We start from the raw sequence: 14,756 nt of genomic DNA on the forward strand, positions 1-14,756 counted from the left end.
ATCTGTAACTCACAGTGCCCCGGGGTATACACTGCCACCGCGGGACAGGGACACGGGCAGCCTGGCACCATGGTTATATACTATATCTGTAACTCACAGTGCCCCGCGGGTATACACTGCCACCGCGGGACAGGGACACGGCAGCCTGGCAACCATGGTTATATACTATATCTTTAACTCACAGTGCCCGCGGGTATACACTGCCACCGCGGGACAGGGACACGGGCAGCTGGCACCATGGTTATAATACTATATCTTTAACTCACAGTGCCCCGCGGGTATACACTGCCACCGCGGGACAGGGACACGGGCAGCCTGGCACCATGGTTATATACTATATCTGTATCTCACAGTGCCCCGCGGTATACACTGCCACCGCGGGACAGGGACACGGGCAGCCTGGCACCATGGTTATATACTATATCTGTAACTCACAGTGCCCCGCGGGTATACACTGCCACCGCGGGACAGGGACACGGGCAGCCTGGCACCATGGTTATATACTATATCTTTAACTCACAGTGCCCCGCGGGTATACACCTGCCACCGCGGGACAGGGACACGGGCAGCCTGGCACCATGGTTATATACTATATCTGTAACTCACAGTGCCCCGCGGGTATACACTGCCACCGCGGGACAGGGACACGGGCAGCCTGGCACCATGGTTATATACTATATCTGTAACTCACAGTGCCCCGCGGGGGGTATACACTGCCACCGCGGGACAGGGACACGGGCAGCCTGGGCACCATGGTTATATACTATATCTGTAACTCACAGTGCCCCGCGGGTATACACTGCCACCGCGGGACAGGGACACGGGCAGCCTGGCACCATGGTTATATACTATATCTGTAACTCACAGTGCCCCGCGGGTATACACTGCCACCGCGGGGACAGGGACACGGCAGCCTGGCACCATGGTTATATACTATATCTGTATCTCACAGTGCCCCGCGGGTATACACTGCCACCCGGGACAGGGACACGGGCAGCCTGGCACCATGGTTATATACTATATCTGTAACTCACAGTGCCCCGCGGGTATACACTGCCACCGCGGGACAGGGACACGGGCAGCCTGGCACCATGGTTATATACTATATCTGTAACTCACAGTGTCCCCGCGGGTATACACTGCACCGCGGGACAGGGACACGGGCAGCCTGGCACCATGGTTATATACTATATCTGTAACTCACAGTGCCCCGCGGGTATACACTGCCACCGCGGGACAGGGACACGGCAGCCTGGCACCATGGTTATATACTATATCTGTAACTCACAGTGCCCCGCGGGTATACACTGCCACCGCGGGACAGGGACACGGGCAGCCTGGCACCATGGTTATATACTATATCTGTAACTCACAGTGCCCCGCGGTATACACTGCCACCGCGGGACAGGGACAACGGGCAGCCTGGCACCATGGTTATATACTATATCTTTAACTCACAGTGCCCCGCGGGTATACACTGCCACCGCGGGGACAGGGACACGGGCAGCCTGGCACCATGGTTATATACTATATCTTTAACTCACTGTGCCCCGCGGGTATACACTGCCACCGCGGGACAGGGACACGGGCAGCCTGGCACCATGGTTATATACTATATCTTTATCTCACAGTGCCCCGCGGGTATACACTGCCACCGCGGGACAGGGACACGGGCAGCCTGGCACCATGGTTATATACTATATCTGTAACTCACAGTGCCCCGCGGGTATACACTGCCCACCGCGGGACAGGGACACGGGCAGCCTGGCACCATGGTTATATACTATATCTGTATCTCACAGTGCCCCGCGGGTATACACTGCCACCGCGGGACAGGGACACGGGCAGCCTGGCACCATGGTTATATACTATATCTGTATCTCACAGTGCCCCGCGGGTATACACTGCCACCGCGGGACAGGGACACGGGCAGCCTGGCACCATGGTTATATACTATATCTGTATCTCACAGTGCCCCGCGGTATACACTGCCACCGCGGGACAGGGACACGGGCAGCCCTGGCACCATGGTTATATACTATATCTGTATCTCACAGTGCCCCGCGGGTATACACTGCCACCGCGGGACAGGGACACGGGCAGCCTGGCACCATGGTTATATACTATATCTGTAACTCACAGTGCCCCGCGGGTATACACTGCCACCGCGGGACAGGGACACAGGCAGCCTGGCACCATGGTTATATACTATATCTGTAACTCACAGTGCCCCGCGGGTATACACTGCCACCGCGGGACAGGGACACGGGCAGCCTGGCACCATGGTTATATACTATATCTGTATCTCACAGTGCCCCGCGGGTATACACTGCCACCGCGGGACAGGGACACGGCAGCCTGGCACCATGGTTATATACTATATCTGTAACTCACAGTGCCCCGCGGGTATACACTGCCACCGCGGGACAGGGACACGGGCAGCCTGGCACCATGGTTATATACTATATCTGTAACTCATCCAGTGCCCCGCGGGTATACACTGCCACCGCGGGACAGGGACACGGGCAGCCTGGCACCATGGTTATATACTATATCTGTATCTCACAGTGCCCGCGGGTATACACTGCCACCGCGGGACAGGGACACGGGCAGCCTGGCACCATGGTTATATACTATATCTGTATCTCACAGTGCCCGCGGGTATACACTGCCACCGCGGGACAGGGACACGGGCAGCCTGGCACCATGGTTATATACTATATCTGTATCTCACAGTGCCCCCCGCGGGTATACACTGCCACGCGGGACAGGGACACGGGCAGCCTGGCACCATGGTTATATACTATATCTGTATCTCACAGTGCCCCGCGGGTATACACTGCCACCGCGGGACAGGGACACGGGCAGCCTGGCACCATGGTTATATACTATATCTGTATCTCACAGTGCCCCCGCGGGTATACACTGCCACCGCGGGACAGGGACACGGGCAGCCTGGCACCATGGTTATATACTATATCTGTATCTCACAGTGCCCCGCGGGTATACACTGCCACCGCGGGACAGGGACACGGGCAGCCTGGCACCATGGTTATATACTATATCTGTATCTCACAGTGCCCCGCGGGTATACACTGCCACCGCGGGACAGGGACACGGGCAGCCTGGCACCATGGTTATATACTATATCTGTATCTCACAGTGCCCCGCGGGTATACACTGCCACCGCGGGACAGGGAACACGGGCAGCCTGGCACCATGGTTATATACTATATCTGTATCTCACAGTGCCCCGCGGGTATACACTGCCACCGCGGACAGGGACACGGGCAGCCTGGCACCATGGTTATATACTATATCTGTATCTCACAGTGCCCCGCGGGTATACACTGCCACCGCGGGACAGGGACACGGGCAGCCTGGCACCATGGTTATATACTATATCTGTAACTCACAGTGCCCCGCGGGTATACACTGCCACCGCGGGACAGGGACAACGGGCAGCCTGGCACCATGGTTATATACTATATCTGTATCTCACAGTGCCCCGCGGGTATACACTGCCACCGCGGGACAGGGACACGGGCAGCCTGGCACCCATGGTTATATACTATATCTGTATCTCACAGTGCCCCGCTGGGTATACACTGCCACCCGCGGGACAGGGACACGGGCAGCCTGGCACCATGGTTATATACTATATCTGTATCTCACAGTGCCCCGCGGGTATACACTGCCACCCCGCGGGACAGGGACACGGGCAGCCTGGCACCATGGTTATATACTATATCTGTATCTCACAGTGCCCCGCGGGTATACACTGCCACCGCGGGACAGGGACACGGGCAGCCTGGCACCATGGTTATATACTATATCTGTATCTCACAGTGCCCCGCGGGTATACACTGCCACCCGCGGGACAGGGGACACGGCAGCCTGGCACCATGGTTATATACTATATCTGTATCTCACAGTGCCCCGCGGGTATACACTGCCACCGCGGGACAGGGACACGGGCAGCCTGGCACCATGGTTATATACTATATCTGTATCTCACAGTGCCCCGCGGGTATACACTGCCACCGCGGGACAGGGACACGAGCAGCCTGGCACCATGGGTTATATACTATATCTGTATCTCACAGTGCCCCGCGGGTATACACTGCCACCCGGGACAGGGACACGGGCAGCCTGGCACCATGGTTATATACTATATCTGTATCTCACAGTGCCCCGCGGGTATACACTGCCACCGCGGGACAGGGACACGGGCAGCCTGGCACCATGGTTATATACTTATATCTGTATCTCACAGTGCCCCGCGGGTATACACTGCCACCGCGGGACAGGGACACGGGCAGTCCTGGCACCATGGTTATATACTATATCTGTATCTCACAGTGCCCCCGCGGGTATACACTGCCACCGCGGACAGGACACGGCAGCCTGGCACCATGGTTATATACTATATCTGTATCTCACAGTGCCCCGCGGGTATACACTGCCACCGCGGGACAGGGACACGGGCAGCCTGGCACCATGGTTATATACTATATCTGTAACTCACAGTGCCCCGCGGGTATACACTGCCACCGCGGGACAGGGACACGGGCAGCCTGGCACCATGGTTATATACTATATCTGTATCTCACAGTGCCCCGCGGGTATACACTGCCACCGCGGGACAGGGACACACGGGCAGCCTGGCACCATGGTTATATACTATATCTGTAACTCACAGTGCCCCGCGGGTATACACTGCCACCGCGGGACAGGGACACGGCAGCCTGGCACCATGGGGGTTATATACTATATCGTTCTCACAGTGCTCCATGCCCCGCGGTATACACTGCCACCCGCGGGACAGGGACAAGGGCGCCTGGCACCATGGTTATATACTATATCTGTAACTCACAGTGCCCCGCGGGGTATACACTGCCACCGCGGGACAGGGGACACGGGCAGCCTGGCACCATGGTTATATACTATATCTGTATCTCACAGTGCCCCGCGGGTATACACTGCCACCGCGGACAGGGACATCGGGCAGCCTGGCACCATGGTTTATATACTATATCTGTATCTCACAGTGCCCCGCGGGTATACAGCTGCCACCGCGGGACAGGGACACGGGCAGCCTGGCACCATGGTTATATACTATATCTGTATATCACAGTGCCCCGCGGGTATACACTGCCACCGCGGGACAGGGACACGGGCAGCCTGGCACCATGGTTATATACTATATCTGTATCTCACAGTGCCCCGCGGGTATACACTGCCACCGCGGGACAGGGACACGGGCAGCCTGGCACCATGGTTATATACTATATCTGTATCTCACAGTGCCCCGCGGGTATACACTGCCACCGCGGGACAGGGACACGGGCAGCCTGGCACCATGGTTATATACTATATCTGTATCTCACAGTGCCCCGCGGGTATACACTGCCACCGCGGGACAGGGACACGGGCAGCCTGGCACCATGGTTATATACTATATCTGTATCTCACAGTGCCCCGCGGGTATACACTGCCACCGCGGGACAGGGACACGGGCAGCCTGGCACCATGGTTATATACTATATCTGTAACTCACAGTGCCCGCGGGTATACACTGCCACCGCGGACAGGGACACGGGCAGCCTGGCACCATGGTTTATACTATATCTGTAACTCACAGTGCCCCGCGGGTATACACTGCCACCCGCGGGACAGGGACACGGGCAGCCTGGCACCATGGTTATATACTATATCTGTAACTCACAGTGCCCCGCGGGTATACACTGCCACCGCGGGACAGGGACACGGGCAGCCTGGCACCATGGTTATATACTATATCTGTAACTCACAGTGCCCCGCGGGTATACACTGCCACCGCGGGACAGGGACACGGGCAGCCTGGCACCATGGTTATATACTATATCTGTAACTCACAGTGCCCCGCGGGTATACACTGCCCACTGCGGGACAGGGACACGGGCAGCCTGGCACCATGGTTATATACTATATCTGTAACTCACAGTGCCCCCGCGGGTATACACTGCCACCGCGCGGGACAGGGACACGGGCAGCCTGGCACCATGGTTATATACTATATCTGTATCTCACAGTGCCCCGCGGGTATACACTGCCACCGCGGGACAAGGACACGGGCAGCCTGGCACCATGGTTATATACTATATCTGTAACTCACAGTGCCCCGCGGGTATACACTGCCACCGCGGGACAGGGACACGGGCAGCCTGGCACCATGGTTATATACTATATCTGTAACTCACAGTGCCCCGCGGGTATACACTGCCACCGCGGGACAGGGGACACGGGCAGCCTGGCACCATGGTTATATACTATATCTGTAACTCACAGTGCCCCGCGGGTATACACTGCCACCGCGGACAGGGACACGGGCAGCCTGGCACCATGGTTATATACTATATCTGTAACTCACAGTGCCCCCGCGGTTATACACTGCCACCGCGGGACAGGGACACGGGCAGCCTGGCACCATGGTTATATACTATATCTGTAACTCACAGTGCCCCGCGGGTATACACTGCCACCGCGGGACAGGGACACGGGCAGCCTGGCACCATGGTTATATACTATATCTGTATCTCACAGTGCCCCGCGGGTATACACTGCCACCCGCGGGACAAGGACACGGGCAGCCTGGCACCATGGTTATATACTATATCTGTAACTCACAGTGCCCCGCGGGTATACACTGCCACCGCGGGACAGGGACACGGGCAGCCTGGCACCATGGTTATATACTATATCTGTAACTCACAGTGCCCCGCGGGTATACACTGCCACCGCGGGACAGGGACACGGGCAGCCTGGCACCATGGTTATATACTATATCTGTATCTCACAGTGCCCCGCGGGTATACACTGCCACCGCGGGACAGGGACACGGGCAGCCTGGCACCATGGTTATATACTATATCTGTATCTCACAGTGCCCCGCGGGTATACACTGCCACCGCGGGACAGGGACACGGGCAGCCTGGCTCCATGGTTATATACTATATCTGTATCTCACAGTGCCCCGCGGGTATACACTGCCACCGCGGGACAGGTACACGGGCAGCCTGGCACCATGGTTATATACTATATCTGTATCTCACAGTGCCCCGCGGGTATACACTGCCACCGCGGGACAGGGACACGGGCAGCCTGGCACCATGGTTATATACTATATCTGTATCTCACAGTGCCCCGCGGGTATACACTGCCACCGCGGGACAGGGACACGGGCAGCCTGGCACCATGGTTATATACTATATCTGTATCTCACAGTGCCCCGCGGGTATACACTGCCACCGCGGGACAGGGACACGGGCAGCCTGGCACCATGGTTATACTATATCTGTAACTCACAGTGCCCCGCGGGTATACACTGCCACCGCGGACAGGGACATGGGCAGCCTGGCACCATGGTTATATACTATATCTGTAACTCACAGTGCCCCGCGGGTATACACTGCACCGCGGGACAGGGACACGGGCAGCCTGGCACCATGGTTATATACTATATCTGTAACTCACAGTGCCCCGCGGGTATACACTGCCACCGCGGGACAGGGACACGGGCAGCCTGGCACCATGGTTATATACTATATGTGTAACTCCACAGTGCCCCGCAGGTATACACTGCCACCGCGGGACAGGGACACGGGCAGCCTGGCACCATGGTTATATACTATATCTGTATCTCACAGTGCCCCGCGGGTATACACTGCCACCGCGGGACAGGGACACGGGCAGCCTGGCACCATGGTTATATACTATATCTGTAACTCACAGTGCCCCGCGGGTATTGTGGCGGTAGGGAGGGTTTGGCCGGGGTTAACGGGGTTACCCCCCAAGGGCCCCCCTCTAACGTCGCCAGGGAGACAAGGGGTTAACTGGGCTGAGGCCCAGAAATGTGATTTTACCTTGTTATAACCTGTAAATGTATTCTTCCCTGTTCCATTGTAATGTCTGGGTTAATCAGTACCTGCATAACACACACACTGGGTCATCAGGGGTTAATTGTGTAAGCCCAGTGGGCTAGTTAATGCGTTATCTGTGTATTCCCTTTGCCTCATGGGGCCTGCAACTGCCTGTGTCAGAGTGTAAGTGATGTCTGGAACATGAGGGGAAAGGGGGGGAATATTTTGACCTGTCTTGCCTGCCAGCAAGGTATTCTGAGCTGGGGTCTTAGAGAAGAGAGGGTTTTAGCACCCCACATGATAGATGCAGATGGGGGACATATATTTTTGATAAAGTGACTTTTTGCAGTTTGTAGAAATGTCCAGAAACCAAATGGTTTGCCTCATCTGAGTCTAGTCACTTGCCTATGCACGCTTCCTCTCTCCCAGTGCATATCAAAAGGGAGGTGTGAATTGGCCAGATTGGAGCCTGGCTTCCCAGGGGAATTGTTTATGCGGGAAGCAGGCAAAAGGAAGGGAAGTGTTTGTTATTCACACCTTCCAGCAAAAGGTATTCCCCAACAGGATATCAAAAGTGGGTAACTTTATTAAATATAAGGATACTATGAGATGTCCTTGGCTGAACCGGCTAAGAATTACATAAGTGTATTGGCGAGAGTAAGCCGATCTTGGGAAGTCTAAACATTGAATATGTAACTGCTGCTAAATGCCAGATATTAATATCTCTATTAATGTTCATATTACAATGTAATGATGGGTCTCTCTACGAGCGTCAGGTGTCCCAGAATGCAGTAATATATCTCACCTGACTGTGTGTATAACGGAACGGAAGTTATGCAATGATTTGCAGTAAATATGAAATTTTGGTTGAAGTTCTCAGAAACTGCAGCCCCCCTGCTATGATAATGAGCAGGGAAGAGGATGCCTTTGTAAACGTGGTAACTCACATTTACACACCAAGGTTTCCTGCAGGAGTGAACATGACAAATGTCCACCCTGCTTCAAAGGGTTTATTGATGGGGGGCTACCCCAAGCTAGAGTCCCAATGGCTAGAACTTAAGTTTTGTTCAAAAGGTTTTATTACCCTCCCTGTCTGTGAGTATGGGGGAGGCGCATACCATAGCAGTTTAAGTGTCCCACTTATCACTGTCCAACACAGGTTATCTTGTCCAAGATCCGGAGGGGTAGCTGGCCTTGCATTCCATTTGCACATGTGGGGCCTCAGAAAGGAGACCCCAGAGTTCTACTGCAGATGTGCCAGCTAGCAGGGGGGCCTGTCCTAAAATGTGTTCCCCCACCAAAGATTGGCTGGAGATAATTGCAAACCAATCCCAGGGTCTTAATGTTACAGATAGAGGGACTATGGGTTTATAACCTGCTGTTTCCCATCTATCCTTTGTCTTCATTTTTGGTCGCCATGCAATGTCTTGGGCTGATTGCTGGATGAAACTGCCAGTTCAGATGGGACTGTTTTCATTATTTTCATCTTTTACGTAAGTGTCTATATTTTGCCTGTTATTGTATAATCTGTTGTGTTCACCTTTATCAAGGAATAAATTCTATTTATCATATCTAAGTCTCGTCCCAGTTCAAACCCAGGTATATATATATATTTATATATATAGTTTTTGGTGTACAATTACAGCCTGTCGCAAGCTCTCGTGACAGGCTTGTAATTAACTGGTGGCAGCGGTGGGATTGAACTGGACCTGGATTACAGTATTCTGCGGGGTACTGTGATCCAGTGGGAACTTGATGGTAATTGCAAGTTCCTGGGACTAAAGATATTGAACACACAGTGTACAACATATAACACAAGATATGGCACCTCCTCACTGTTCCCCTACTTGTGAGAAGCATTGCCTCCAGAACCAAAGTGCCGGCCATCCGTCTGACTGGAGCCGGGCACTGAGACCGGAGGAGTGCATCAAGTCGGCGCGGGGAGCAGCAGCCAGCAAGGCTGAGAGAGAGACAGCAATGGGTGAGCATGAAACCCGGCAGGCTGAGCAAAGATCCACAGCTGCAGCTGCTGTAACCATCACACCGCCCGGAGAGCAGGGAAGGGACCCAGCTCCGGGACGGCAGAGACTTGTGGAGGGAGCGGGTGGTCTTGCACCAGGAGAGGTATTGGCCGTTGCGGCGGCCAGTCCATTTTACCCAGAATTGCTGGCCCTGATGTTTGCACACGGAGAGATGTCCCCAGCAGAGCGGCTCGAGCAGCTGAAGCTGGCGATGATCCGACCCACTTATCCCCTTCCAGAGCCCGGCGCTCAAGCCTCTCCGCTCGGGACTCCGTTGCCCCTTGCTGGGGTTAGTCCACCGGTGGCGGAGAAGCACCGGCAGCTGCTGCGGCACTGCCAACCAATGGGCCACAATAATGCCCAGTGCCCTGACCGTGCGCAGTCAGGCGAAGAAGCCCCTCAGGGCCAACGCTCACGAGCTGCGGAAAAGATGACCCAGTTAGCGGCATCCTCTGATGGCTCCCGCCCAGCCGGGGCGACAACCCTCCTCGGGACGTCTCCTGGAGAACCTGGACGGGCTGCATCAGCAACAGTGGCGGAGAGCAGCGGCCACCCACCTGATCCCGGCGGAGAACCAGCGGCGGCGGCAGAGGAAAAACCGCCACTCCGGCATCCTGCCGGCGGCAGTTTTATTTGGGGGGAGGGACAGGGTTTGTGGGAGGGGGTTATTTTACCAAGTTTGCATGGAGCTGAGTTCCTCCACAAAGACCTGGGACCCTTGTCCTGCACCGTTTTACCTGTACCCAACCCGGGTGCCGTTGCGGCAGCGGCCCGGCGCTGCCCAGCCCAGATGGGGCCGGCAGCGGCCGCTCCAGTCCCCCTGCAATTGGGACCAACGAAGGCGGCGGTCTCTGCGGGGACCAGCAAGGTAAGCCAGACCAAGTCGCAGACTGACTCTGACTTATGTTTCCCTATGACTGTACCCTGTTGTTTCACTCTAGGGGTGACTGGGGGGTGGCAGGAGATAGGGGCACCAGGGGAGGGGAAGGAAGGGCAGCTGGTAGGGCAGTCAGGATTCCCCATTACCCTGGCGGGGCAGCAAGGGGACTCTCAGTTAAGAGCCCCACTGTTGCAGCCTTGCTCTGGGCTGGAGGTATCAGGGGTTGTGGCAAAGTTAGACCACCCCCGGATTACCTGCCAGCCAGGAGCTAAGGTGGGTGCATCTGCACCAGCAACCCTGAGCTCATCCCCGGTAATGGGGAGACAGTGTCAGGGAGATGGCCTCACTCAGGTGTCCCTAGGATCCAGGTTTGGATTAGTTAGGGAGAAACGGAGTGAGGGGAGGCTGCAGGTAGGTAGCCCGCATCAGTTACCAGGGGAGGGGAAGGAAGGGCAGCTTGTAGGGCCGCCAGGCTTCCCCATTACCTGGGCAGAGCAGCAAGGGGACTCTCAGTTAAGAGCCCCACTGTTGCAGCCTTGCTATGGGCTGGAGGTATCAGGGGTTGTGGCACAGTTAGACCACCCCCAGATTACCTGCCAGCCAGGAGCTAAGGTGGGTGCATCTGCACCAGCAACCCTGAGCTCACCTCTGGTAATGGGGGCACAGCTTCAGGGAGAGGGGCTAGCCCCGTTAGCACCCAGCTCTAGGGTAGGATTGCCTGGGAGAGGGTTGGATGGGCCAGTGGGAACCGGGGAGGGAAGGCAGCGAGTGAGCCAGCCAGTTTTCCCCGTTACCCTGGCAAAGCCTCAGGGGGTGTCTCAGATCAGCAACCCCCTGTTGCAGCCTTGCTATGGGCTGGAGGTACCAGGGGTTGTGGCACAGTTAGACCACCCCCAGATTACCTTCCAGCCAAGAGCTAAGGCGGTTGCATCTGGAGAGATGCCCCTGGGCTCATCCCCGGTAATGGGGAGACAGTGTCAGGGAGATGGCCTCACTCAGGTGTCCCTAGGGTCCAGGCTAGGATTAGCTAGGGAGAAGCGGAGTGAGGGGAGGCTGCAGGTAGGTAGCCAGCAGCAGATCTCAGTGAGAGAAGGAGGGCTAGTGGTAGCCAGGGAGGGAAAGCATCAGGTATTGCAGCTAGAGTTTCCCGTTACCCTGGCAGAGCCCCAGGGGGTTTCTCAGATCAGCAACCCCCTGTTGCAGCCTAGCTATGGGCTGGGGGTATCCGGGGCAGTGGCAGGCTTGTGCCACCCCAGGGATACCTGCCAGCCAAGCGCTAAGGCGGTTGCATCTGGAGAGATGCCCCTGAGCTCATCCCTGGTAAGGGGGAGACAAGGTCAGGGAGGTAGGTGCACTCAGGTAGTTCCAGGGTCTGGGTTAGGATTGCCCAGGGAGGAGAGGAGTGCAGGTGGGCTGCAGGGAGGTAAGCAGCAGGCTGAGGTGCTGGGCCTAGGGGAGGCTAGGCAGGGAGGCACCGTGGAGCAGGGGGAGATAGGAGATCAGTGGGGTGTGAGGCAGCTGGCAGAAGCTAGGGATGGGCTAGGTAGGCAGAAGGTCCCTTGTTCTGACTGGCCAGGAGTGACCCCTCTGACAGAAACCCCTGGGTTCCCAAAGGAGAGGCTGTGGGTAGATAGGCAGCCAGGGAGGAGAGTCATGAGTATCGCGGAGCAGCTACAGGGTGGCACAGAGCCAGGGCAGGTAGAGTCCCTACAGAATAGTGACATAACCCTTTCCCAGACTTGGTTGACAGGAAAGCGACGGTCTGTGCTGGATAGCTGGTCTCCTGCAGATGCAGAGACATGCCAGTCTCTGGGCAGTGTGCAGCCTGGACTGCACCGGGGCCCCTTCACCACGGACTTGGTTCCCAAGGCACTGGGTGGGGGGCAGAGGGAGGCAAAGGAGAATGCCCGGCAGCCAAGGTGGAGCCCTGCTCCCCAAGATCTGGACTTTACAATCCACTGTGTACTGGTCAATGCTGGAGGACAATTTTGCCAGGCCAATCCCTCAGGACGTATTGAGTGCGTCAAGAGCGCCAGTGGTATCCCAGGGCCATGGGGAGGCCGCTGGGGTACCAGGGGCCCTTGAGCAGGGGAGGTGTGGCGGTAGGGAGGGTTTGGCCCGGGGTTAACGGGGTTACCCCCCAAGGGCCCCCCTCTAACGTCGCCAGGGAGACAAGGGGTTAACTGGGCTGAGGCCCAGAAATGTGATTTTACCCTTGTTATAACCTGTAAATGTATTCTTCCCTGTTCCATTGTAATGTCTGGGTTAATCAGTACCTGCATAACACACACACTGGGTCATCAGGGGTTAATTGTGTAAGCCCAGTGGGCTAGTTAATGCGTTATCTGTGTATTCCCTTTGCCTCATGGGCCTGCAACTGCCTGTGTCAGAGTGTAAGTGATGTCTGGAACATGAGGGGAAAGGGGGGGAATATTTTGACCTGTCTTGCCTGCCAGCAAGGTATTCTGAGCTGGGGTCTTAGAGAAGAGAGGGTTTTAGCACCCCACATGATAGATGCAGATGGGGGACATATATTTTTGATAAAGTGACTTTTTGCAGTTTGTAGAAATGTCCAGAAACCAAATGGTTTGCCTCATCTGAGTCTAGTCACTTGCCTATGCACGCTTCCTCTCTCCCAGTGCATATCAAAAGGGAGGTGTGAATTGGCCAGATTGGAGCCTGGCTTCCCAGGGGAATTGTTTATGCGGGAAGCAGGCAAAAGGAAGGGAAGTGTTTGTTATTCACACCTTCCAGCAAAAGGTATTCCCCAACAGGATATCAAAAGTGGGTAACTTTATTAAATATAAGGATACTATGAGATGTCCTTGGCTGAACCGGCTAAGAATTACATAAGTGTATTGGCGAGAGTAAGCCGATCTTGGGAAGTCTAAACATTGAATATGTAACTGCTGCTAAATGCCAGATATTAATATCTCTATTAATGTTCATATTACAATGTAATGATGGGTCTCTCTACGAGCGTCAGGTGTCCCAGAATGCAGTAATATATCTCACCTGACTGTGTGTATAACGGAACGGAAGTTATGCAATGATTTGCAGTAAATATGAAATTTTGGTTGAAGTTCTCAGAAACTGCAGCCCCCCTGCTATGATAATGAGCAGGGAAGAGGATGCCTTTGTAAACGTGGTAACTCACATTTACACACCAAGGTTTCCTGCAGGAGTGAACATGACAAATGTCCACCCTGCTTCAAAGGGTTTATTGATGGGGGGCTACCCCAAGCTAGAGTCCCAATGGCTAGAACTTAAGTTTTGTTCAAAAGGTTTTATTACCCTCCCTGTCTGTGAGTATGGGGGAGGCGCATACCATAGCAGTTTAAGTGTCCCACTTATCACTGTCCAACACAGGTTATCTTGTCCAAGATCCGGAGGGGTAGCTGGCCTTGCATTCCATTTGCACATGTGGGGCCTCAGAAAGGAGACCCCAGAGTTCTACTGCAGATGTGCCAGCTAGCAGGGGGGCCTGTCCTAAAATGTGTTCCCCCACCAAAGATTGGCTGGAGATAATTGCAAACCAATCCCAGGGTCTTAATGTTACAGATAGAGGGACTATGGGTTTATAACCTGCTGTTTCCCATCTATCCTTTGTCTTCATTTTTGGTCGCCATGCAATGTCTTGGGCTGATTGCTGGATGAAACTGCCAGTTCAGATGGGACTGTTTTCATTATTTTCATCTTTTACGTAAGTGTCTATATTTTGCCTGTTATTGTATAATCTGTTGTGTTCACCTTTATCAAGGAATAAATTCTATTTATCATATCTAAGTCTCGTCCCAGTTCAAACCCAGGTATATATATATATTTATATATATAGTTTTTGGTGTACAATTACAGCCTGTCGCAAGCTCTCGTGACAGGCTTGTAATTAACTGGTGGCAGCGGTGGGATTGAACTGGACCTGGATTACAGTATTCTGCGGGGTACTGTGATCCA

Source organism: Ascaphus truei, unplaced genomic scaffold, assembly GCF_040206685.1.
Source record: "Ascaphus truei isolate aAscTru1 unplaced genomic scaffold, aAscTru1.hap1 HAP1_SCAFFOLD_788, whole genome shotgun sequence".
Lineage (NCBI taxonomy): Eukaryota > Metazoa > Chordata > Amphibia > Anura > Ascaphidae > Ascaphus > Ascaphus truei.